The following is a 23,766-nucleotide window of genomic DNA, read 5'->3' as shown; positions in this document are numbered from 1 at the left end:
ACGACTTATCCTGAGTATGTCTCCTTTGGGCTAAGGCAATGAGCCAAGGTTGCGATGGCAAGGTCAAAGTGATATGGTAAGCATTGTCACCATTGATGTCAAACAAAAGTAGACACCAATTATCAACAAGGCACCTGCTTTCCACGAGAAAATACAGACTTATACTGCCTTCCTGCTTCTATGTCATGGGAAAGTTTTAAGCTCAACAGTATCAACACTACATAGGGGCATTTCACCCAATCACTGGTGTCTTTGCCAACCTTATACTCTCAGGTCTTATGGATTTTAGGCTTCAGACAATAAGATATTTGCACAACATGCACAGGCCAAGGGATTCTTTTTATAGTGAGTGATGTGGGCAGTAAATGATGTGAGCCTATGGGATTTGGGAATTAAATGTGTCCACACAAAATTAATTACCCTACCATAACGAGATTGAGTGAATGGCAGAGACTGTTTACTCAGCAAAGGGAGATATAAGCTAAAGACTGGGACCTCTCCATTTTCCATGAGCAATTAGATGACTAGATTTTCAAAGTCAAGAACCCGCTCTGATAGTTTCCTTCCTTGTACAAATGCTTTTTATGCGCTCAATGGTTATCAAGTCGGGAAAGCTCTGATGTGGGGAACTCAATGAATCTACTAGAGGAAGTTTCCTTCAGAGACTTTTCCCTATCTCTTTTCACTATACATGGGGCAGTTGGGACAGAATCCGGTTGTTTTTATTTTCTATTTCCTGAGGCTTTCCCAATCCTTGCACCCTTTTTTGAAAGACTGTGTTGTCCATGATCTAGGCAGAGAACAACATTCTAAATCTGCCCATGATCCTCCGCTCTTATAAAAACAAGGCAGAGCTTGGATCCAAGAGAATCTGCGAACTGCGTGCTTGAGCCTGGGAACTACCCAGCAACCAGATAATGAAACGCTTTGCAGCTGCCCTTCTCATGCTCCTGCTGGCTGTGGCTGCCCTTGGCATCCCGGCCCCAGTCACCCAAGGTGAGTTCAGTGACCTTCTCATGGATGGTTAGGTCTGTGGTCACTCCTGGTCTGGTCCGTGATAGCCCCTACTCAATATGTAGATGTGATTTGTAGCAGCAGGACCCAGGGGGATTCTTCAGTGGTTGCCAGCCCTCTTCTGGCTAGAGCACCATTGGGAAATCAAAAATCTGGTGGTGACAAGGGAACATAGCAGAGTAGGGTCTCTGGTCTTCCCAGATTATCCTGGTTCTGGAAGAATACTACTGGATGCACACAAAGTTTTTTTTTTCGTTTGTTTCTTCGTTTGTTTTATTTTTTTTATTTATTTATTTATTTTATTTTTTAAATTTATTTATTGAATCACTGTGGGAAAGGTTACAAAGCTTTCAGGTTTATGTCTCAGTCATGCAAATATCAAACACATTTCCCTTTACCAATACTTATTTTTTACCCTGAAGAACCCCAATAAATCCCCACCCCCACCCCTCCCCGTCCCTGTCAGGCAGATGAATTCTAGTTAACACTCTATCTGCTTTGATTAGATTCATTGTTTCAATAAGATTCACCACTATTATTTAGAGTTTACCCCCCCCCCCCCAAATCAGACATGCTGAAAAAGCAATGTGAAGTGATTTGCTTTCTACAGCTGGGTTCAAGAATTAAATGTTGGTTTTGGATTTCTGCTATTTTACCTATTGACCCTGGAAGTATTTCTACTGAAAGTCAGATAGTTAAGAAATTGGTTTCTGTGTTCTGGAGTCATGGCCGTGCTGGAGAGCCGCTCGTGGGGGGCAACTGGTGGCCTCGGTAGGGCGTGAAGGGCGGAGCGAAACGCCCCCCTTTCCATGAGGTTTTAGTCACCCCCCCACACACTCCCGGCTCATACCTGCTGTCCACAAGGCTCCCATGTGGCCGCCATCTTTCTTTCCAGAGAGGAGAGGGCGAATGGGGCAACACCCTTTCCCCTCCGGCAGACTTGATGGGCTGGATCAATGCATAGTCCATTCACTTTTCTGCTCCAAGCTGCTGGGTTCTGCATTAAGTCCTTGTGCTTCTGGGGCCGTGGCTGTGCTGGAGAGCCGCTCGTGGGGGGCAACTGGTGACCTCGGTAGGGCATGAAGGACAGACGGGAACGCCCCCCTTCCCATGAGGTTTTAGTCGCCCCCACACCCCCGGCTCATACCTGCTGTCCACAAGGCTCCCATGTGGCCACTATCTTTCTTTCCAGAGGGAGGAGGGTGGAAGGGAGCAACACCCTTTCCCCTCTGGGCAGAAATGATTGCCTGGATTAACGCATAGTCCTTTCACTTTTCTGCTCCAAGCTGCTGGGTTCTGCATTAAGCCCTTGTGCTTCTGGGGCTGTGGCCGTGCTGGAGAGCCGCTCGTGGGGGGCAACTGGTGACCTCGGTAGGGCGTGAAGGACGGACCGGAACGCCCCCCTTCCCATGAGGTTTTAGTCGCCCCCACACTCCCGGCTCATACCTGTTGTCCACAAGGCTCCCATGTGGCCGCCATCTTTCTTTCCAGAGAGGAGAGGGCGAATGGGGCAACACCCTTTCCCCTCCGGCAGACTTGATGGCCTGGATCAACGCATAGTCCGTTCACTTTTCTACTCCAAGCTGCTGGGTTCTGCATTAAGTCCTTGTGCTTCTGGGGCTGTGGCCGTGCTGGAGAGCCGCTCGTGGGGGGCAACTGGTGACCTCGGTAGGGCGTGAAGGACGGACCGGAACGCCCCCCTTCCCATGAGGTTTTAGTCGCCCCCACACCCCCGGCTCATACCTGCTGTCCACAAGGCTCCCATGCGGCCGCCATCCTTCTTTCCAGAGAAGAGAGGGCGAATGGGACAACACCCTTTCCCCTCCGGCAGACTTGATGGCCTGGATTAATGCATAGTCCTTTCACTTTTCTGCTCCAAGCTGCCGGGTTCTGCATTAAGTACTTGTGCTTCTGGGACTGTGGCCGTGCTGGGGAGCCGCTTGTGGGGGGCAACTGTTGACCTCGGTAGGGCGTGAAGGACGGACCGGAACGCCCCCCTTCTCGTGAGGTTTTAGTCGCCCCCCACACCCCCGGCTCATACCTGCTGTCCACAAGGCTCCCATGCGGCCGCCATCCTTCTTTCCAGAGAAGAGAGGGCGAATGGGGCAACACCCTTTCCCCTCTGGGCAGAAATGATGGCCCGGTTAATGCATCGTCCGTTCACTTTTCTGCTCTAAGCTGCTGGGTTCTGCATTAAGTCCTTGTGTTTCTGGGGCTGTGGCCGTGCTCCAAACTTAACTCTGATTTTCAGGGAGAAAGATTGGGTGGTTTACTTCTCATTGATCACTTTGTATATAGAGAGATGTCGCGCGGCCGAATAAGCGGCCGCGCGGTTTTGAGAAAAAGTCCTCGTTCCCGCATACTCGAGCTGTGTTTGTAGAGGCTTCTGGTCACCGGGGTTCCATCTGGGGGAGGCGGGATGCGGCGCCTACTCCATCTGGAACTTGCCGGTGATCTCGGCTCTTTTTGGAACCTGTTTTTTCTTTTTTCTTTTTCCTCCGGGATCCCGCACCCTCCAGGTGTTCCTTCTCTTATGCTGAACGCTTCAAAGATGGCGCTGGGGGGCGGGCTGTGGGCGTGACTTCCGGAATCAGAGGTTACCTGGGAGGTGTACTCCGGCAGATTTGAGAAAAAGTCCTCGTTCCCGCATACGCGAGCTGTGTTTGTAGAGGCTTCTGGTCACCGGGGTTCCATCTGGGGGAGGCGGGATGCGGCGCCTACTCCATCTGGAACTTGCCGGTGATCTCGGCTCTTTTTGGAACCTGTTTTTTCTTTTTTTTTTCCTCCGGGATCCCGCACCCTCCATGTGTTCCTTCTCTTATGCTGAACGCTTCAAAGATGGCGCTGGGGAGCGGGCTGTGGGCGTGACTTCCGGAATCAGAGGTTACCTGGGAGGTGTAGTCCGGCAGATTTGAGAAAAAGTCCTCGTTCCCGCATACTCGAGCTGTGTTTGTAGAGGCTTCTGGTCACCAGGGTTCCATCTGGGGGAGGCGGGATGCGGCGCCTACTCCATCTGGAACTTGCCGGTGATCTCGGCTCTTTTTGCAACCTGTTTTTTCTTTTTTTTTTTTTCCTCCGGGATCCCGCACCCTCCATGTGTTCCTTCTCTTATGCTGAACGCTTCAAAGATGGCGCTGGGGGGCGGGCTGTGCGCATGACTTCCGGAATCAGAGGTTACCTGGGAGGTGTAGTCCGGCAGATTTGAGAAAAAGTCCTCGTTCCCGCATACTCGAGCTGTGTTTGTAGAGGCTTCTGGTCACCGGGGTTCCATCTGGGGGAGGCGGGATGCGGCGCCTACTCCATCTGGAACTTGCCGGTGATCTCGGCTCTTTTTGGAACCTGTTTTTTCTTTTTTCTTTTTCCTCCGGGATCCCGCACCCTCCAGGTGTTCCTTCTCTTATGCTGAACGCTTCAAAGATGGCGCTGGGGGGCGGGCTGTGGGCGTGACTTCCGGAATCAGAGGTTACCTGGGAGGTGTAGTCCGGCATATTTGAGAAAAAGTCCTCGTTCCCGCATACTCGAGCTGTGTTTGTAGAGGCTTCTGGTCACCGGGGTTCCATCTGGGGGAGGCGGGATGCGGCGCCTACTCCATCTGGAACTTGCCGGTGATCTCGGCTCTTTTTGGAACCTGTTTTTTCTTTTTTCTTTTTCCTCCGGGATCCCGCACCCTCCAGGTGTTCCTTCTCTTATGCTGAACGCTTCAAAGATGGCGCTGGGGGGCGGGCTGTGGGCGTGACTTCCGGAATCAGAGGTTACCTGGGAGGTGTACTCCGGCAGATTTGAGAAAAAGTCCTCGTTCCCGCATACGCGAGCTGTGTTTGTAGAGGCTTCTGGTCACCGGGGTTCCATCTGGGGGAGGCGGGATGCGGCGCCTACTCCATCTGGAACTTGCCGGTGATCTCGGCTCTTTTTGGAACCTGTTTTTTCTTTTTTTTTTCCTCCGGGATCCCGCACCCTCCATGTGTTCCTTCTCTTATGCTGAACGCTTCAAAGATGGCGCTGGGGAGCGGGCTGTGGGCGTGACTTCCGGAATCAGAGGTTACCTGGGAGGTGTAGTCCGGCAGATTTGAGAAAAAGTCCTCGTTCCCGCATACTCGAGCTGTGTTTGTAGAGGCTTCTGGTCACCAGGGTTCCATCTGGGGGAGGCGGGATGCGGCGCCTACTCCATCTGGAACTTGCCGGTGATCTCGGCTCTTTTTGCAACCTGTTTTTTCTTTTTTTTTTTTTCCTCCGGGATCCCGCACCCTCCATGTGTTCCTTCTCTTATGCTGAACGCTTCAAAGATGGCGCTGGGGGGCGGGCTGTGCGCATGACTTCCGGAATCAGAGGTTACCTGGGAGGTGTAGTCCGGCAGATTTGAGAAAAAGTCCTCGTTCCCGCATACTCGAGCTGTGTTTGTAGAGGCTTCTGGTCACCGGGGTTCCATCTGGGGGAGGCGGGATGCGGCGCCTACTCCATCTGGAACTTGCCGGTGATCTCGGCTCTTTTTGGAACCTGTTTTTTCTTTTTTCTTTTTCCTCCGGGATCCCGCACCCTCCAGGTGTTCCTTCTCTTATGCTGAACGCTTCAAAGATGGCGCTGGGGGGCGGGCTGTGGGCGTGACTTCCGGAATCAGAGGTTACCTGGGAGGTGTAGTCCGGCATATTTGAGAAAAAGTCCTCGTTCCCGCATACTCGAGCTGTGTTTGTAGAGGCTTCTGGTCACCGGGGTTCCATCTGGGGGAGGCGGGATGCGGCGCCTACTCCATCTGGAACTTGCCGGTGATCTCGGCTCTTTTTGGAACCTGTTTTTTCTTTTTTCTTTTTCCTCCGGGATCCCACACCCTCCATGTGTTCCTTCTCTTATGCTGAACGCTTCAAAGATGGCGCTGGGGGGCGGGCTGTGGGCGTGACTTCCGGAATCAGAGGTTACCTGGGAGGTGTAGTCCGGCAGATTTGAGAAAAAGTCCTCATTCCCGCATACTCGAGCTGTGTTTGTAGAGGCTTCTGGTCACCGGGGTTCCATCTGGGGGAGGCGGGATGCGGCGCCTACTCCATCTGGAACTTGCCGGTGATCTCGGCTCTTTTTGGAACCTGTTTTTTCTTTTTTTTTTCCCTCCGGGATCCCGCACCCTCCATGTGTTCCTTCTCTTATGCTGAACGCTTCAAAGATGGCGCTGGGGGGCGGGCTGTGGGCGTGACTTCCGGAATCAGAGGTTACCTGGGAGGTGTAGTCCGGCAGATTTGAGAAAAAGTCCTTGTTCCCGCATACTCGAGCTGTGTTTGTAGAGGCTTCTGGTCACCGGGGTTCCATCTGGGGGAGGCGGGATGCGGCGCCTACTCCATCTGGAACTTGCCGGTGATCTCGGCTCTTTTTGGAACCTGTTTTTCCTTTTTTTTTTTCCCTCCGGGATCCCGCACCCTCCATGTGTTCCTTCTCTTATGCTGAACGCTTCAAAGATGGCGCTGGGGGGCGGGCTGTGGGCGTGAGTTCCGGAATCAGAGGTTACCTGGGAGGTGTAGTCCAGCAGATTTGAGAAAAAGTCCTTGTTCCCGCATACTCGAGCTGTGTTTGTAGACGCTTCTGGTCACCGGGGTTCCATCTGGGGGAGGCGGGATGCGGCGCCTACTCCATCTGGAACTTGCCGGTGATCTCGGCTCTTTTTGGAACCTGTTTTTTCTTTTTTTTTTCCCTCCGGGACCCCGCACCCTCCATGTGTTCCTTCTCTTATGCTGAACGCTTCAAAGATGGCGCTGGGGGGCGGGCTGTGGGCGTGACTTCCGGAATCAGAGGTTACCTGGGAGGTGTAGTCCGGCAGATTTGAGAAAAAGTCCTCGTTCCCGCATACTCGAGCTGTGTTTGTAGAGGCTTCTGGTCACCGGGGTTCCATCTGGGGGAGGCGGGATGCGGCGCCTACTCCATCTGGAACTTGCCGGTGATCTCGGCTCATTTTGGAACCTGTTTTTTCTTTTTTCTTTTTCCTCCGGGATCCAGCACCCTCCATGTGTTCCTTCTCTTATGCTGAACGCTTCAAAGATGGCGCTGGGGGGCGGGCTGTGGGCGTGACTTCCGGAATCAGAGGTTACCTGGGAGGTGTAGTCCGGCAGATTTGAGAAAAAGTCCTCGTTCCCGCATACTCGAGCTGTGTTTGGAGAGGCTTCTGGTCACCAGTGTTCCATCTGGGGGAGGCGGGATGCGGCGCCTACTCCATCTGGAACTTGCCGGTGATCTCGGCTCTTTTTGGAACCTGTTTTTTCTTTTTTTTTTCCCTCCGGGATCCCGCACCCTCCATGTGTTCCTTCTCTTATGCTGAACGCTTCAAAGATGGCGCTGGGCGGCGGGCTGTGGGCGTGACTTCCGGAATCAGAGGTTACCTGGGAGGTGTAGTCCGGCAGATTTGAGAAAAAGTCCTCGTTCCCGCATACTCGAGCTGTGTTTGTAGAGGCTTCTGGTCACCGGGGTTCCATCTGGGGGAGGCGGGATGCGGCGCCTACTCCATCAGGAACTTGCCGGTGATCTCGGCTCATTTTGGAACCTGTTTTTTCTTTTTTCTTTTTCCTCCGGGATCCCGCACCCTCCATGTGTTCCTTCTCTTATGCTGAACGCTTCAAAGATGGCGCTGGGGGGCGGGCTGTGGGCGTGACTTCCGGAATCAGAGGTTACCTGGGAGGTGTAGTCCGGCAGATTTGAGAAAAAGTCCTCGTTCCCGCATACTCGAGCTGTGTTTGTAGAGGCTTCTGGTCACCGGGGTTCCATCTGGGGGAGGCGGGATGCGGCGCCTACTCCATCTGGAACTTGCCGGTGATCTCGGCTCTTTTTGGAACCTGTTTTTTCTTTTTTCTTTTTCCTCCGGGATCCCGCACCCTCCAGGTGTTCCTTCTCTTATGCTGAACGCTTCAAAGATGGCGCTGGGGGGCGGGCTGTGGGCGTGACTTCCGGAATCAGAGGTTACCTGGGAGGTGTACTCCGGCAGATTTGAGAAAAAGTCCTCGTTCCCGCATACGCGAGCTGTGTTTGTAGAGGCTTCTGGTCACCGGGGTTCCATCTGGGGGAGGCGGGATGCGGCGCCTACTCCATCTGGAACTTGCCGGTGATCTCGGCTCTTTTTGGAACCTGTTTTTTCTTTTTTTTTTCCTCCGGGATCCCGCACCCTCCATGTGTTCCTTCTCTTATGCTGAACGCTTCAAAGATGGCGCTGGGGAGCGGGCTGTGGGCGTGACTTCCGGAATCAGAGGTTACCTGGGAGGTGTAGTCCGGCAGATTTGAGAAAAAGTCCTCGTTCCCGCATACTCGAGCTGTGTTTGTAGAGGCTTCTGGTCACCAGGGTTCCATCTGGGGGAGGCGGGATGCGGCGCCTACTCCATCTGGAACTTGCCGGTGATCTCGGCTCTTTTTGCAACCTGTTTTTTCTTTTTTTTTTTTTCCTCCGGGATCCCGCACCCTCCATGTGTTCCTTCTCTTATGCTGAACGCTTCAAAGATGGCGCTGGGGGGCGGGCTGTGCGCATGACTTCCGGAATCAGAGGTTACCTGGGAGGTGTAGTCCGGCAGATTTGAGAAAAAGTCCTCGTTCCCGCATACTCGAGCTGTGTTTGTAGAGGCTTCTGGTCACCGGGGTTCCATCTGGGGGAGGCGGGATGCGGCGCCTACTTCATCTGGAACTTGCCGGTGATCTCGGCTCTTTTTGGAACCTGTTTTTTCTTTTTTCTTTTTCCTCCGGGATCCCGCACCCTCCAGGTGTTCCTTCTCTTATGCTGAACGCTTCAAAGATGGCGCTGGGGGGCGGGCTGTGGGCGTGACTTCCGGAATCAGAGGTTACCTGGGAGGTGTAGTCCGGCATATTTGAGAAAAAGTCCTCGTTCCCGCATACTCGAGCTGTGTTTGTAGAGGCTTCTGGTCACCGGGGTTCCATCTGGGGGAGGCGGGATGCGGCGCCTACTCCATCTGGAACTTGCCGGTGATCTCGGCTCTTTTTGGAACCTGTTTTTTCTTTTTTCTTTTTCCTCCGGGATCCCACACCCTCCATGTGTTCCTTCTCTTATGCTGAACGCTTCAAAGATGGCGCTGGGGGGCGGGCTGTGGGCGTGACTTCCGGAATCAGAGGTTACCTGGGAGGTGTAGTCCGGCAGATTTGAGAAAAAGTCCTCATTCCCGCATACTCGAGCTGTGTTTGTAGAGGCTTCTGGTCACCGGGGTTCCATCTGGGGGAGGCGGGATGCGGCGCCTACTCCATCTGGAACTTGCCGGTGATCTCGGCTCTTTTTGGAACCTGTTTTTTCTTTTTTTTTTCCCTCCGGGATCCCGCACCCTCCATGTGTTCCTTCTCTTATGCTGAACGCTTCAAAGATGGCGCTGGGGGGCGGGCTGTGGGCGTGACTTCCGGAATCAGAGGTTACCTGGGAGGTGTAGTCCGGCAGATTTGAGAAAAAGTCCTTGTTCCCGCATACTCGAGCTGTGTTTGTAGAGGCTTCTGGTCACCGGGGTTCCATCTGGGGGAGGCGGGATGCGGCGCCTACTCCATCTGGAACTTGCCGGTGATCTCGGCTCTTTTTGGAACCTGTTTTTCCTTTTTTTTTTTCCCTCCGGGATCCCGCACCCTCCATGTGTTCCTTCTCTTATGCTGAACGCTTCAAAGATGGCGCTGGGGGGCGGGCTGTGGGCGTGAGTTCCGGAATCAGAGGTTACCTGGGAGGTGTAGTCCAGCAGATTTGAGAAAAAGTCCTTGTTCCCGCATACTCGAGCTGTGTTTGTAGACGCTTCTGGTCACCGGGGTTCCATCTGGGGGAGGCGGGATGCGGCGCTTACTCCATCTGGAACTTGCCGGTGATCTCGGCTCTTTTTGGAACCTGTTTTTTCTTTTTTTTTTCCCTCCGGGACCCCGCACCCTCCATGTGTTCCTTCTCTTATGCTGAACGCTTCAAAGATGGCGCTGGGGGGCGGGCTGTGGGCGTGACTTCCGGAATCAGAGGTTACCTGGGAGGTGTAGTCCGGCAGATTTGAGAAAAAGTCCTCGTTCCCGCATACTCGAGCTGTGTTTGTAGAGGCTTCTGGTCACCGGGGTTCCATCTGGGGGAGGCGGGATGCGGCGCCTACTCCATCTGGAACTTGCCGGTGATCTCGGCTCATTTTGGAACCTGTTTTTTCTTTTTTCTTTTTCCTCCGGGATCCAGCACCCTCCATGTGTTCCTTCTCTTATGCTGAACGCTTCAAAGATGGCGCTGGGGGGCGGGCTGTGGGCGTGACTTCCGGAATCAGAGGTTACCTGGGAGGTGTATTCCGGCAGATTTGAGAAAAAGTCCTCGTTCCCGCATACTCGAGCTGTGTTTGGAGAGGCTTCTGGTCACCAGTGTTCCATCTGGGGGAGGCGGGATGCGGCGCCTACTCCATCTGGAACTTGCCGGTGATCTCGGCTCTTTTTGGAACCTGTTTTTTCTTTTTTTTTTCCCTCCGGGATCCCGCACCCTCCATGTGTTCCTTCTCTTATGCTGAACGCTTCAAAGATGGCGCTGGGCGGCGGGGTGTGGGCGTGACTTCCGGAATAAGAGGTTACCTGGGAGGTGTAGTCCGGCAGATTTGAGAAAAAGTCCTCGTTCCCGCATACTCGAGCTGTGTTTGTAGAGGCTTCTGGTCACCGGGGTTCCATCTGGGGGAGGCGGGATGCGGCGCCTACTCCATCAGGAACTTGCCGGTGATCTCGGCTCATTTTGGAACCTGTTTTTTCTTTTTTCTTTTTCCTCCGGGATCCCGCACCCTCCATGTGTTCCTTCTCTTATGCTGAACGCTTCAAAGATGGCGCTGGGGGGCGGGCTGTGGGCGTGACTTCCGGAATCAGAGGTTACCTGGGAGGTGTAGTCCGGCAGATTTGAGAAAAAGTCCTCATTCCCGCATACTCGAGCTGTGTTTGTAGAGGCTTCTGGTCACCGGGTTTCCATCTGGGGGAGGCGGGATGCGGCGCCTACTCCATCTGGAACTTGCCGGTGATCTCGGCTCTATTTGGAACCTGTTTTTTCTTTTTTTTTTCCCTCCGGGATCCCGCACCCTCCATGTGTTCCTTCTCTTATGCTGAACGCTTCAAAGATGGCGCTGGGGGGCGGGCTGTGGGCGTGACTTCCGGAATCAGAGGTTACCTGGGAGGTGTAGTCCGGCAGATTTGAGAAAAAGTCCTCGTTCCCGCATACTCGAGCTGTGTTTGTAGAGGCTTCTGGTCACCGGGGTTCCATCTGGGGGAGGTGGGATGCGGCGCCTACTCCACCTGGAACTTGCCGGTGATCTCGGCTCTTTTTGGAACCTGTTTTTTCTTTTTTTTTTCCCTCCGGGATCCCGCACCCTCCATGTGTTCCTTCTCTTATGCTGAACGCTTCAAAGATGGCGCTGGGGGGCGGGCTGTGGGCGTGAGTTCCGGAATCAGAGGTTACCTGGGAGGTGTAGTCCAGCAGATTTGAGAAAAAGTCCTTGTTCCCGCATACTCGAGCTGTGTTTGTAGAGGCTTCTGGTCACCGGGGTTCCATCTGGGGGAGGCGGGATGCGGCGCCTACTCCATCTGGAACTTGCCGGTGATCTCGGCTCTTTTTGGAACCTGTTTTTTCTTTTTTTTTTCCCTCCGGGATCCCGCACCCTCCATGTGTTCCTTCTCTTATGCTGAACGCTTCAAAGATGGCGCTGGGCGGCGGGCTGTGGGCGTGACTTCCGGAATCAGAGGTTACCTGGGAGGTGTAGTCCGGCAGATTTGAGAAAAAGTCCTCGTTCCCGCATACTCGAGCTGTGTTTGTAGAGGCTTCTGGTCACCGGGGTTCCATCTGGGGGAGGCGGGATGCGGCGCCTACTCCATCTGGAACTTGCCGGTTATCTCGGCTCATTTTGGAACCTGTTTTTTCTTTTTTCTTTTTCCTCCGGGATCCCGCACCCTCCATGTGTTCCTTCTCTTATGCTGAACGCTTCAAAGATGGCGCTGGGGGGCGGGCTGTGGGCGTGACTTCCGGAATCAGAGGTTACCTGGGAGGTGTAGTCCGGCAGATTTGAGAAAAAGTCCTCGTTCCCGCATACTCGAGCTGTGTTTGTAGAGGCTTCTGGTCACCAGTGTTCCATCTGGGGGAGGCGGGATGCGGCGCCTACTCCATCTGGAACTTGCCGGTGATCTCGGCTCTTTTTGGAACCTGTTTTTTCTTTTTTTTTTTTCCTCCGGGATCCCGCACCCTCCATGTGTTCCTTCTCTTATGCTGAACGCTTCAAAGATGGCGCTGGGGGGCGGGCTCTGGGCGTGACTTCCGGAATCAGAGGTTACCTGGGAGGTGTAGTCCGGCAGATTTGAGAAAAAGTCCTCATTCCCGCATACTCGAGCTGTGTTTGTAGAGGCTTCTGGTCACCGGGGTTCCATCTGGGGGAGGCGGGATGCGGCGTCTATTCCATCTGGAACTTGCCGGTGATCTCGGCTCTTTTTGGAACCTGTTTTTTCTTTTTTTTTTCCCTCCGGGATCCTGCACCCTCCATGTGTTCCTTCCCTTATGCTGAACGCTTCAAAGATGGCGCTGGGGGGCGGGCTCTGGGCGTGACTTCCGGAATCAGAGGTTACCTGGGAGGTGTAGTCCGGAAGATTTGAGAAAAAGTCCTCATTCCCGCATACTCGAGCTGTGTTTGTAGAGGCTTCTGGTCACCGGGGTTCCATCTGGGGGAGGCGGGATGCGGCGCCTACTCCATCTGGAACTTGCCGGTGATCTCGGCTCTTTTTGGAACCTGTTTTTTCTTTTTTTTTTCCCTCCGGGATCCCGCACCCTCCATGTGTTCCTTCTCTTATGCTGAACGCTTCAAAGATGGCGCTGGGGGGCGGGCTGTGGGCGTGACTTCCGGAATCAGAGGTTACCTGGGAGGTGTAGTCCGGCAGATTTGAGAGAAAGTCCTCGTTCCCGCATACTCGAGCTGTGTTTGTAGAAGCTTCTGGTCACCAGGGTTCCATCTGGGGGAGGCGGGATGCGGCGCCTACTCCATCTGGAACTTGCCGGTGATCTCGGCTCTTTTTGGAACCTGTTTTTTCTTATTTTTTTTCCTCTGGGATCCCGCACCCTCCATGTGTTCCTTCTCTTATGCTGAACGCTTCAAAGATGGCGCTGGGGGGCGGGCTGTGGGCGTGAGTTCCGGAATCAGAGGTTACCTGGGAGGTGTAGTCCGGCAGATTTGAGAAAAAGTCCTCATTCCCGCATACTCGAGCTGTGTTTGTAGACGCTTCTGGTCACCGGGGTTCCATCTGGGGGAGGCGGGATGCGGCGCCTACTCCATCTGGAACTTGCCGGTGATCTCGGCTCTTTTTGGAACCTGCTTTTTCTTTTTTTTTTTCCCTCCGGGATCCCGCACCCTCCATGTGTTCCTTCTCTTATGCTGAACGCTTCAAAGATGGCGCTGGGGGGCGGGCTGTGGGCATGACTTCCGGAATCAGAGGTTACCTGGGAGGTGTAGTCCGGCAGATTTGAGAAAAAGTCCTCATTCCCGCATACTCGAGCTGTGTTTGTAGACGCTTCTGGTCACCGGGGTTCCATCTGGGGGAGGCGGGATGCGGCGCCTACTCCATCTGGAACTTGCCGGTGATCTCGGCTCTTTTTGGAACCTGTTTTTTCTTTTTTTTTTTCCTCTGGGATCCCGCACCCTCCATGTGTTCCTTCTCTTATGCTGAACGCTTCAAAGATGGCGCTGGGGCGCGGGCTGTGGGCATGACTTCCGGAATCAGAGGTTACCTGGGAGGTGTAGTCCGGCAGATTTGAGAAAAAGTCCTCATTCCCGCATACTCGAGCTGTGTTTGTAGAGGCTTCTGGTCACCGGGGTTCCATCTGGGGGAGGCGGGATGCGGCGCCTACTCCATCTGGAACTTGCCGGTGATCTCGGCTCTTTTTGGAACCTGTTTTTTCTTTTTTTTTTTTCCTCTGGGATCCCGCACCCTCCATGTGTTCCTTCTCTTATGCTGAACGCTTCAAAGATGGCGCTGGGGGGCGGGCTGTGGGCGTGACTTCCGGAATCAGAGGTTACCTGGGAGGTGTTGTCCGGCAGATTTGAGAAAAAGTCCTCATTCCCGCATACTCGAGCTGTGTTTGTAGAGGCTTCTGGTCACCGGGGTTCCATCTGGGGGAGGCGGGATGCGGCGCCTACTCCATCTGGAACTTGCCGGTGATCTCGGCTCTTTTTGGAACCTGTTTTTACTTTTTTTTTTTTCCTCTGGGATCCCGCACCCTCCATGTGTTCCTTCTCTTATGCTGAACGCTTCAAAGATGGCGCTGTGGGGCGGGCTGTGGGCATGACTTCCGGAATCAGAGGTTACCTGGGAGGTGTAGTCCGGCAGATTTGAGAAAAAGTCCTCATTCCCGAATACTCGAGCTGTGTTTGTAGAGGCTTCTGGTCACCGGGGTTCAATCTGGGGGAGGCGGGATGCAGCGCCTACTCCATCTGGAACTTGCCGGTGATCTCGGCTCTTTTTGGAACCTGTTTTTTCTTTTTTTTTTTTCCTCTGGGATCCCGCACCCTCCATGTGTTCCTTCTCTTATGCTGAACGCTTCAAAGATGGCGCTGGGGGGCGGGCTGTGGGCATGACTTCCGGAATCAGAGGTTACCTGTGAGGTGTAGTCCGGCAGATTTGAGAAAAAGTCCTCATTCCCGAATACTCGAGCTGTGTTTGTAGAGGCTTCTGGTCACCGGGGTTCAATCTGGGGGAGGCGGGATGCGGCGCCTACTCCATCTGGAACTTGCCGGTGATCTCGGCTCTTTTTGGAACCTGTTTTTTCTTTTTTTTTTTTCCTCTGGGATCCCGCACCCTCCATGTGTTCCTTCTCTTATGCTGAACGCTTCAAAGATGGCGCTGGGGGGCGGGCTGTGGGCATGACTTCCGGAATCAGAGGTTACCTGGGAGGTGTAGTCCGGAAGATTTGAGAAAAAGTCCTCATTCCCGCATACTCGAGCTGTGTTTGTAGAGGCTTCTGGTCACCGGGGTTCCATCTGGGGGAGGCGGGATGCGGCGCCTACTCCATCTGGAACTTGCCGGTGATCTCGGCTCTTTTTGGAACCTGTTTTTTCTTTTTTTTTTTCCCTCCGGGATCCCGCACCCTCCATGTGTTCCTTCTCTTATGCTGAACGCTTCAAAGATGGCGCTGGGGGGCGGGCTGTGGGCGTGACTTCCGGAATCAGAGGTTACCTGGGAGGTGTAGTCCGGCAGATTTGAGAGAAAGTCCTCGTTCCCGCATACTCGAGCTGTGTTTGTAGAAGCTTCTGGTCACCAGGGTTCCATCTGGGGGAGGCGGGATGCGGCGCCTACTCCATCTGGAACTTGCCGGTGATCTCGGCTCTTTTTGGAACCTGTTTTTTCTTATTTTTTTTCCTCTGGGATCCCGCACCCTCCATGTGTTCCTTCTCTTATGCTGAACGCTTCAAAGATGGCGCTGGGGGGCGGGCTGTGGGCGTGACTTCCGGAATCAGAGGTTACCTGGGAGGTGTAGTCCGGCAGATTTGAGAAAAAGTCCTCATTCCCGCATACTCGAGCTGTGTTTGTAGAGGCTTCTGGTCACCGGGGTTCCATCTGGGGGAGGCGGGATGCGGTGCCTACTCCATCTGGAACTTGCCGGTGATCTCGGCTCTTTTTGGAACCTGTTTTTTCTTTTTTTTTTTTCCTCTGGGATCCCGCACCCTCCATGTGTTCCTTCTCTTATGCTGAACGCTTCAAAGATGGCGCTGGGGGGCGGGCTGTGGGCATGACTTCCGGAATCAGAGGTTACCTGGGAGGTGTAGTCCGGCAGATTTGAGAAAAAGTCCTCATTCCCGCATACTCGAGCTGTGTTTGTAGACGCTTCTGGTCACCGGGGTTCCATCTGGGGGAGGCGGGATGCGGCGCCTACTCCATCTGGAACTTGCCGGTGATCTCGGCTCTTTTTGGAACCTGTTTTTTCTTTTTTTTTTTCCTCTGGGATCCCGCACCCTCCATGTGTTCCTTCTCTTATGCTGAACGCTTCAAAGATGGCGCTGGGGCGCGGGCTGTGGGCATGACTTCCGGAATCAGAGGTTACCTGGGAGGTGTAGTCCGGCAGATTTGAGAAAAAGTCCTCATTCCCGCATACTCGAGCTGTGTTTGTAGAGGCTTCTGGTCACCGGGGTTCCATCTGGGGGAGGCGGGATGCGGCGCCTACTCCATCTGGACCTTGCCAGTGATCTCGGCTCTTTTTGGAACCTGTTTTTTCTTTTTTTTTTTTCCTCTGGGATCCCGCACCCTCCATGTGTTCCTTCTCTTATGCTGAACGCTTCAAAGATGGCGCTGGGGGGCGGGCTGTGGGCGTGACTTCCGGAATCAGAGGTTACCTGGGAGGTGTAGTCCGGCAGATTTGAGAAAAAGTCCTCATTCCCGCATACTCGAGCTGTGTTTGTAGAGGCTTCTGGTCACCGGGGTTCCATCTGGGGGAGGCGGGATGCGGCGCCTACTCCATCTGGAACTTGCCGGTGATCTCGGCTCTTTTTGGAACCTGTTTTTTCTTTTTTTTTTTCCTCTGGGATCCCGCACCCTCCATGTGTTCCTTCTCTTATGCTGAACGCTTCAAAGATGGCGCTGGGGGGCGGGCTGTGGGCGTGACTTCCGGAATCAGAGGTTACCTGGGAGGTGTAGTCCGGCAGATTTGAGAAAAAGTCCTCATTCCCGCATACTCGAGCTGTGTTTGTAGAGGCTTCTGGTCACCGGGGTTCCATCTGGGGGAGGCGGGATGCGGCGCCTACTCCATCTGGAACTTGCCGGTGATCTCGGCTCTTTTTGGAACCTGTTTTTTCTTTTTTCTTTTTCCTCCGGGATCCCGCACCCTCCATGTGTTCCTTCTCTTATGCTGAACGCTTCAAAGATGGCGCTGGGGGGCGGGCTGTGGGCGTGACTTCCGGAATCAGAGGTTACCTGGGAGGTGTAGTCCGGCAGATTTGAGAAAAAGTCCTCATTCCCGCATACTCGAGCTGTGTTTGTAGAGGCTTCTGGTCACCGGGTTTCCATCTGGGGGAGGCGGGATGCGGCGCCTACTCCATCTGGAACTTGCCGGTGATCTCGGCTCTATTTGGAACCTGTTTTTTCTTTTTTTTTCCCTCCGGGATCCCGCACCCTCCATGTGTTCCTTCTCTTATGCTGAACGCTTCAAAGATGGCGCTGGGGGGCGGGCTGTGGGCGTGACTTCCGGAATCAGAGGTTACCTGGGAGGTGTAGTCCGGCAGATTTGAGAAAAAGGCCTCGTTCCCGCATACTCGAGCTGTGTTTGTAGAGGCTTCTGGTCACCGGGGTTCCATCTGGGGGAGGTGGGATGCGGCGCCTACTCCACCTGGAACTTGCAGGTGATCTCGGCTCTTTTTGGAACCTGTTTTTTCTTTTTTTTTTCCCTCCGGGATCCCGCACCCTCCATGTGTTCCTTCTCTTATGCTGAACGCTTCAAAGATGGCGCTGGGGGGCGGGCTGTGGGCGTGAGTTCCGGAATCAGAGGTTACCTGGGAGGTGTAGTCCAGCAGATTTGAGAAAAAGTCCTTGTTCCCGCATACTCGAGCTGTGTTTGTAGAGGCTTCTGGTCACCGGGGTTCCATCTGGGGGAGGCGGGATGCGGCGCCTACTCCATCTGGAACTTGCCGGTGATCTCGGCTCTTTTTGGAACCTGTTTTTTCTTTTTTTTTTCCCTCCGGGATCCCGCACCCTCCATGTGTTCCTTCTCTTATGCTGAACGCTTCAAAGATGGCGCTGGGCGGCGGGCTGTGGGCGTGACTTCCGGAATCAGAGGTTACCTGGGAGGTGTAGTCCGGCAGATTTGAGAAAAAGTCCTCGTTCCCGCATACTCGAGCTGTGTTTGTAGAGGCTTCTGGTCACCGGGGTTCCATCTGGGGGAGGCGGGATGCGGCGCCTACTCCATCTGGAACTTGCCGGTGATCTCGGCTCATTTTGGAACCTGTTTTTTCTTTTTTCTTTTTCCTCCGGGATCCTGCAACCTCCATGTGTTCCTTCTCTTATGCTGAACGCTTCAAAGATGGCGCTGGGGGGCGGGCTGTGGGCGTGACTTCCGGAATCAGAGGTTACCTGGGAGGTGTAGTCCGGCAGATTTGAGAAAAAGTCCTCTTTCCCGCATACTCGAGCTGTGTTTGTAGAGGCTTCTGGTCACCAGTGTTCCATCTGGGGGAGGCGGGATGCGGCGCCTACTCCATCTGGAACTTGCCGGTGATCTCGGCTCTTTTTGGAACCTGTTTTTTCTTTTTTTTTTTTCCTCCGGGATCCCGCACCCTCCATGTGTTCCTTCTCTTATGCTGAACGCTTCAAAGATGGCGCTGGGGGGCGGGCTCTGGGCGTGACTTCCGGAATCAGAGGTTACCTGGGAGGTGTAGTCCGGCAGATTTGAGAAAAAGTCCTCATTCCCGCATACTCGAGCTGTGTTTGTAGAGGCTTCTGGTCACCGGGGTTCCATCTGGGGGAGGCGGGATGCGGCGTCTATTCCATCTGGAACTTGCAGGTGATCTCGGCTCTTTTTGGAACCTGTTTTTTCTTTTTTTTTTCCCTCCGGGATCCTGCACCCTCCATGTGTTCCTTCCCTTATGTTGAACGCTTCAAAGATGGCGCTGGGGGGCGGGCTCTGGGCGTGACTTCCGGAATCAGAGGTTACCTGGGAGGTGTAGTCCGGCAGATTTGAGAAAAAGTCCTCGTTCCCGCATACTCGAGCTGTGTTTGTAGAGGCTTCTGGTCACCGGGGTTCAATCTGGGGAAGGCGGGATGCGGCGCCTACTCCATCTGGAACTTGCCGGTGATCTCGGCTCTTTTTGGAACCTGTTTTTTCTTTTTTTTTTTTCCTCTGGGATCCCGCACCCTCCATGTGTTCCTTCTCTTATGCTGAACGCTTCAAAGATGGCGCTGGGGGGCGGGCTGTGGGCATGACTTCCGGAATCAGAGGTTACCTGGGAGGTGTAGTCCGGCAGATTTGAGAAAAAGTCCTCATTCCCGAATACTCGAGCTGTGTTTGTAGAGGCTTCTGGTCACCGGGGTTCAATCTGGGGGAGGCGGGATGCGGCGCCTACTCCATCTGGAACTTGCCGGTGATCTCGGCTCTTTTTGGAACCTGTTTTTTCTTTTTTTTTTTTCCTCTGGGATCCCGCACCCTCCATGTGTTCCTTCTCTTATGCTGAACGCTTCAAAGATGGCGCTGGGGGGCGGGCTGTGGGCATGACTTCCGGAATCAGAGGTTACCTGGGAGGTGTAGTCCGGCAGATTTGAGAAAAAGTCCTCATTCCGGAATACTCGAGCTGTGTTTGTAGAGGCTTCTGGTCACCGGGGTTCAATCTGGGGGAGGCGGGATGCGGCGCCTACTCCATCTGGAACTTGCCGGTGATCTCGGCTCTTTTTGGAACCTGTTTTTTCTTTTTTTTTTTTCCTCTGGGATCCCGCACCCTCCATGTGTTCCTTCTCTTATGCTGAACGCTTCAAAGATGGCGCTGGGGGGCGGGCTGTGGGCATGACTTCCGGAATCAGAGGTTACCTGGGAGGTGTAGTCCGGAAGATTTGAGAAAAAGTCCTCATTCCCGCATACTCGAGCTGTGTTTGTAGAGGCTTCTGGTCACCGGGGTTCCATCTGGGGGAGGCGGGATGCGGCGCCTACTCCATCTGGAACTTGCCGGTGATCTCGGCTCTATTTGGAACCTGTTTTTTCTTTTTTTTTCCCTCCGGGATCCCGCACCCTCCATGTGTTCCTTCTCTTATGCTGAACGCTTCAAAGATGGCGCTGGGGGGCGGGCTGTGGGCGTGACTTCCGGAATCAGAGGTTACCTGGGAGGTGTAGTCCGGCAGATTTGAGAAAAAGGCCTCGTTCCCGCATACTCGAGCTGTGTTTGTAGAGGCTTCTGGTCACCGGGGTTCCATCTGGGGGAGGTGGGATGCGGCGCCTACTCCACCTGGAACTTGCAGGTGATCTCGGCTCTTTTTGGAACCTGTTTTTTCTTTTTTTTTTCCCTCCGGGATCCCGCACCCTCCATGTGTTCCTTCTCTTATGCTGAACGCTTCAAAGATGGCGCTGGGGGGCGGGCTGTGGGCGTGAGTTCCGGAATCAGAGGTTACCTGGGAGGTGTAGTCCAGCAGATTTGAGAAAAAGTCCTTGTTCCCGCATACTCGAGCTGTGTTTGTAGAGGCTTCTGGTCACCGGGGTTCCATCTGGGGGAGGCGGGATGCGGCGCCTACTCCATCTGGAACTTGCCGGTGATCTCGGCTCTTTTTGGAACCTGTTTTTTCTTTTTTTTTTCCCTCCGGGATCCCGCACCCTCCATGTGTTCCTTCTCTTATGCTGAACGCTTCAAAGATGGCGCTGGGCGGCGGGCTGTGGGCGTGACTTCCGGAATCAGAGGTTACCTGGGAGGTGTAGTCCGGCAGATTTGAGAAAAAGTCCTCGTTCCCGCATACTCGAGCTGTGTTTGTAGAGGCTTCTGGTCACCGGGGTTCCATCTGGGGGAGGCGGGATGCGGCGCCTACTCCATCTGGAACTTGCCGGTGATCTCGGCTCATTTTGGAACCTGTTTTTTCTTTTTTCTTTTTCCTCCGGGATCCTGCAACCTCCATGTGTTCCTTCTCTTATGCTGAACGCTTCAAAGATGGCGCTGGGGGGCGGGCTGTGGGCGTGACTTCCGGAATCAGAGGTTACCTGGGAGGTGTAGTCCGGCAGATTTGAGAAAAAGTCCTCTTTCCCGCATACTCGAGCTGTGTTTGTAGAGGCTTCTGGTCACCAGTGTTCCATCTGGGGGAGGCGGGATGCGGCGCCTACTCCATCTGGAACTTGCCGGTGATCTCGGCTCTTTTTGGAACCTGTTTTTTCTTTTTTTTTTTTCCTCCGGGATCCCGCACCCTCCATGTGTTCCTTCTCTTATGCTGAACGCTTCAAAGATGGCGCTGGGGGGCGGGCTCTGGGCGTGACTTCCGGAATCAGAGGTTACCTGGGAGGTGTAGTCCGGCAGATTTGAGAAAAAGTCCTCATTCCCGCATACTCGAGCTGTGTTTGTAGAGGCTTCTGGTCACCGGGGTTCCATCTGGGGGAGGCGGGATGCGGCGTCTATTCCATCTGGAACTTGCAGGTGATCTCGGCTCTTTTTGGAACCTGTTTTTTCTTTTTTTTTTCCCTCCGGGATCCTGCACCCTCCATGTGTTCCTTCCCTTATGTTGAACGCTTCAAAGATGGCGCTGGGGGGCGGGCTCTGGGCGTGACTTCCGGAATCAGAGGTTACCTGGGAGGTGTAGTCCGGCAGATTTGAGAAAAAGTCCTCGTTCCCGCATACTCGAGCTGTGTTTGTAGAGGCTTCTGGTCACCGGGGTTCCATCTGGGGGAGGCAGGATGCGGCGCCTACTCCATCTGGAACTTGCCGGTGATCTCGGCTCTTTTTGGAACCTGTTTTTTCTTTTTTTTTTCCTCTGGGATCCCGCACCCTCCATGTGTTCCTTCTCTTATGCTGAACGCTTCAAAGATGGCGCTGTGGGGCGGGCTGTGGGCGTGACTTCCGGAATCAGAGGTTACCTGGGAGGTGTAGTCCGGCAGATTTGAGAAAAAGTCCTCATTCCCGAATACTCGAGCTGTGTTTGTAGAGGCTTCTGGTCACCGGGGTTCAATCTGGGGAAGGCGGGATGCGGCGCCTACTCCATCTGGAACTTGCCGGTGATCTCGGCTCTTTTTGGAACCTGTTTTTTCTTTTTTTTTTTTCCTCTGGGATCCCGCACCCTCCATGTGTTCCTTCTCTTATGCTGAACGCTTCAAAGATGGCGCTGGGGGGCGGGCTGTGGGCATGACTTCCGGAATCAGAGGTTACCTGGGAGGTGTAGTCCGGCAGATTTGAGAAAAAGTCCTCATTCCCGAATACTCGAGCTGTGTTTGTAGAGGCTTCTGGTCACCGGGGTTCAATCTGGGGGAGGCGGGATGCGGCGCCTACTCCATCTGGAACTTGCCGGTGATCTCGGCTCTTTTTGGAACCTGTTTTTTCTTTTTTTTTTTTCCTCTGGGATCCCGCACCCTCCATGTGTTCCTTCTCTTATGCTGAACGCTTCAAAGATGGCGCTGGGGGGCGGGCTGTGGGCATGACTTCCGGAATCAGAGGTTACCTGGGAGGTGTAGTCCGGCAGATTTGAGAAAAAGTCCTCATTCCGGAATACTCGAGCTGTGTTTGTAGAGGCTTCTGGTCACCGGGGTTCAATCTGGGGGAGGCGGGATGCGGCGCCTACTCCATCTGGAACTTGCCGGTGATCTCGGCTCTTTTTGGAACCTGTTTTTTCTTTTTTTTTTTTCCTCTGGGATCCCGCACCCTCCATGTGTTCCTTCTCTTATGCTGAACGCTTCAAAGATGGCGCTGGGGGGCGGGCTGTGGGCATGACTTCCGGAATCAGAGGTTACCTGGGAGGTGTAGTCCGGAAGATTTGAGAAAAAGTCCTCATTCCCGCATACTCGAGCTGTGTTTGTAGAGGCTTCTGGTCACCGGGGTTCCATCTGGGGGAGGCGGGATGCGGCGCCTACTCCATCTGGAACTTGCCGGTGATCTCGGCTCTTTTTGGAACCTGTTTTTTCTTTTTTTTTTTTCCCTCCGGGATCCCGCACCCTCCATGTGTTCCTTCTCTTATGCTGAACGCTTCAAAGATGGCGCTGGGGGGCGGGCTGTGGGCGTGACTTCCGGAATCAGAGGTTACCTGGGAGGTGTAGTCCGGCAGATTTGAGAGAAAGTCCTCGTTCCCGCATACTCGAGCTGTGTTTGTAGAAGCTTCTGGTCACCAGGGTTCCATCTGGGGGAGGCGGGATGCGGCCCCTACTCCATCTGGAACTTGCCGGTGATCTCGGCTCTTTTTGGAACCTGTTTTTTCTTATTTTTTTTCCTCTGGGATCCCGCACCCTCCATGTGTTCCTTCTCTTATGCTGAACGCTTCAAAGATGGCGCTGGGGGGCGGGCTGTGGGCGTGACTTCCGGAATCAGAGGTTACCTGGGAGGTGTAGTCCGGCAGATTTGAGAAAAAGTCCTCATTCCCGCATACTCGAGCTGTGTTTGTAGAGGCTTCTGGTCACCGGGGTTCCATCTGGGGGAGGCGGGATGCGGCGCCTACTCCATCTGGAACTTGCCGGTGATCTCGGCTCTTTTTGGAACCTGTTTTTTCTTTTTTTTTTTCCTCTGGGATCCCGCACCCTCCATGTGTTCCTTCTCTTATGCTGAACGCTTCAAAGATGGCGCTGGGGGGCGGGCTGTGGGCATGACTTCCGGAATCAGAGGTTACCTGGGAGGTTTAGTCCGGCAGATTTGAGAAAAAGTCCTCATTCCCGCATACTCGAGCTGTGTTTGTAGACGCTTCTGGTCACCGGGGTTCCATCTGGGGGAGGCGGGATGCGGCGCCTACTCCATCTGGAACTTGCCGGTGATCTCGGCTCTTTTTGGAACCTGTTTTTTCTTTTTTTTTTTCCTCTGGGATCCCGCACCCTCCATGTGTTCCTTCTCTTATGCTGAACGCTTCAAAGATGGCGCTGGGGCGCGGGCTGTGGGCATGACTTCCGGAATCAGAGGTTACCTGGGAGGTGTAGTCCGGCAGATTTGAGAAAAAGTCCTCATTCCCGCATACTCGAGCTGTGTTTGTAGAGGCTTCTGGTCACCGGGGTTCCATCTGGGGGAGGCGGGATGCGGCGCCTACTCCATCTGGAACTTGCCGGTGATCTCGGCTCTTTTTGGAACCTGTTTTTTCTTTTTTTTTTTTTCCTCTGGGATCCCGCACCCTCCATGTGTTCCTTCTCTTATGCTGAACGCTTCAAAGATG

The sequence above is a fragment of the Sorex fumeus genome, unplaced genomic scaffold (assembly GCF_029834395.1).
Source record: "Sorex fumeus unplaced genomic scaffold, SorFum_2.1 ptg000063l, whole genome shotgun sequence".
In the NCBI taxonomy this organism is placed as follows: Eukaryota; Metazoa; Chordata; class Mammalia; order Eulipotyphla; family Soricidae; genus Sorex; species Sorex fumeus.
Note: the sequence above shows the minus strand (reverse complement) of the source record.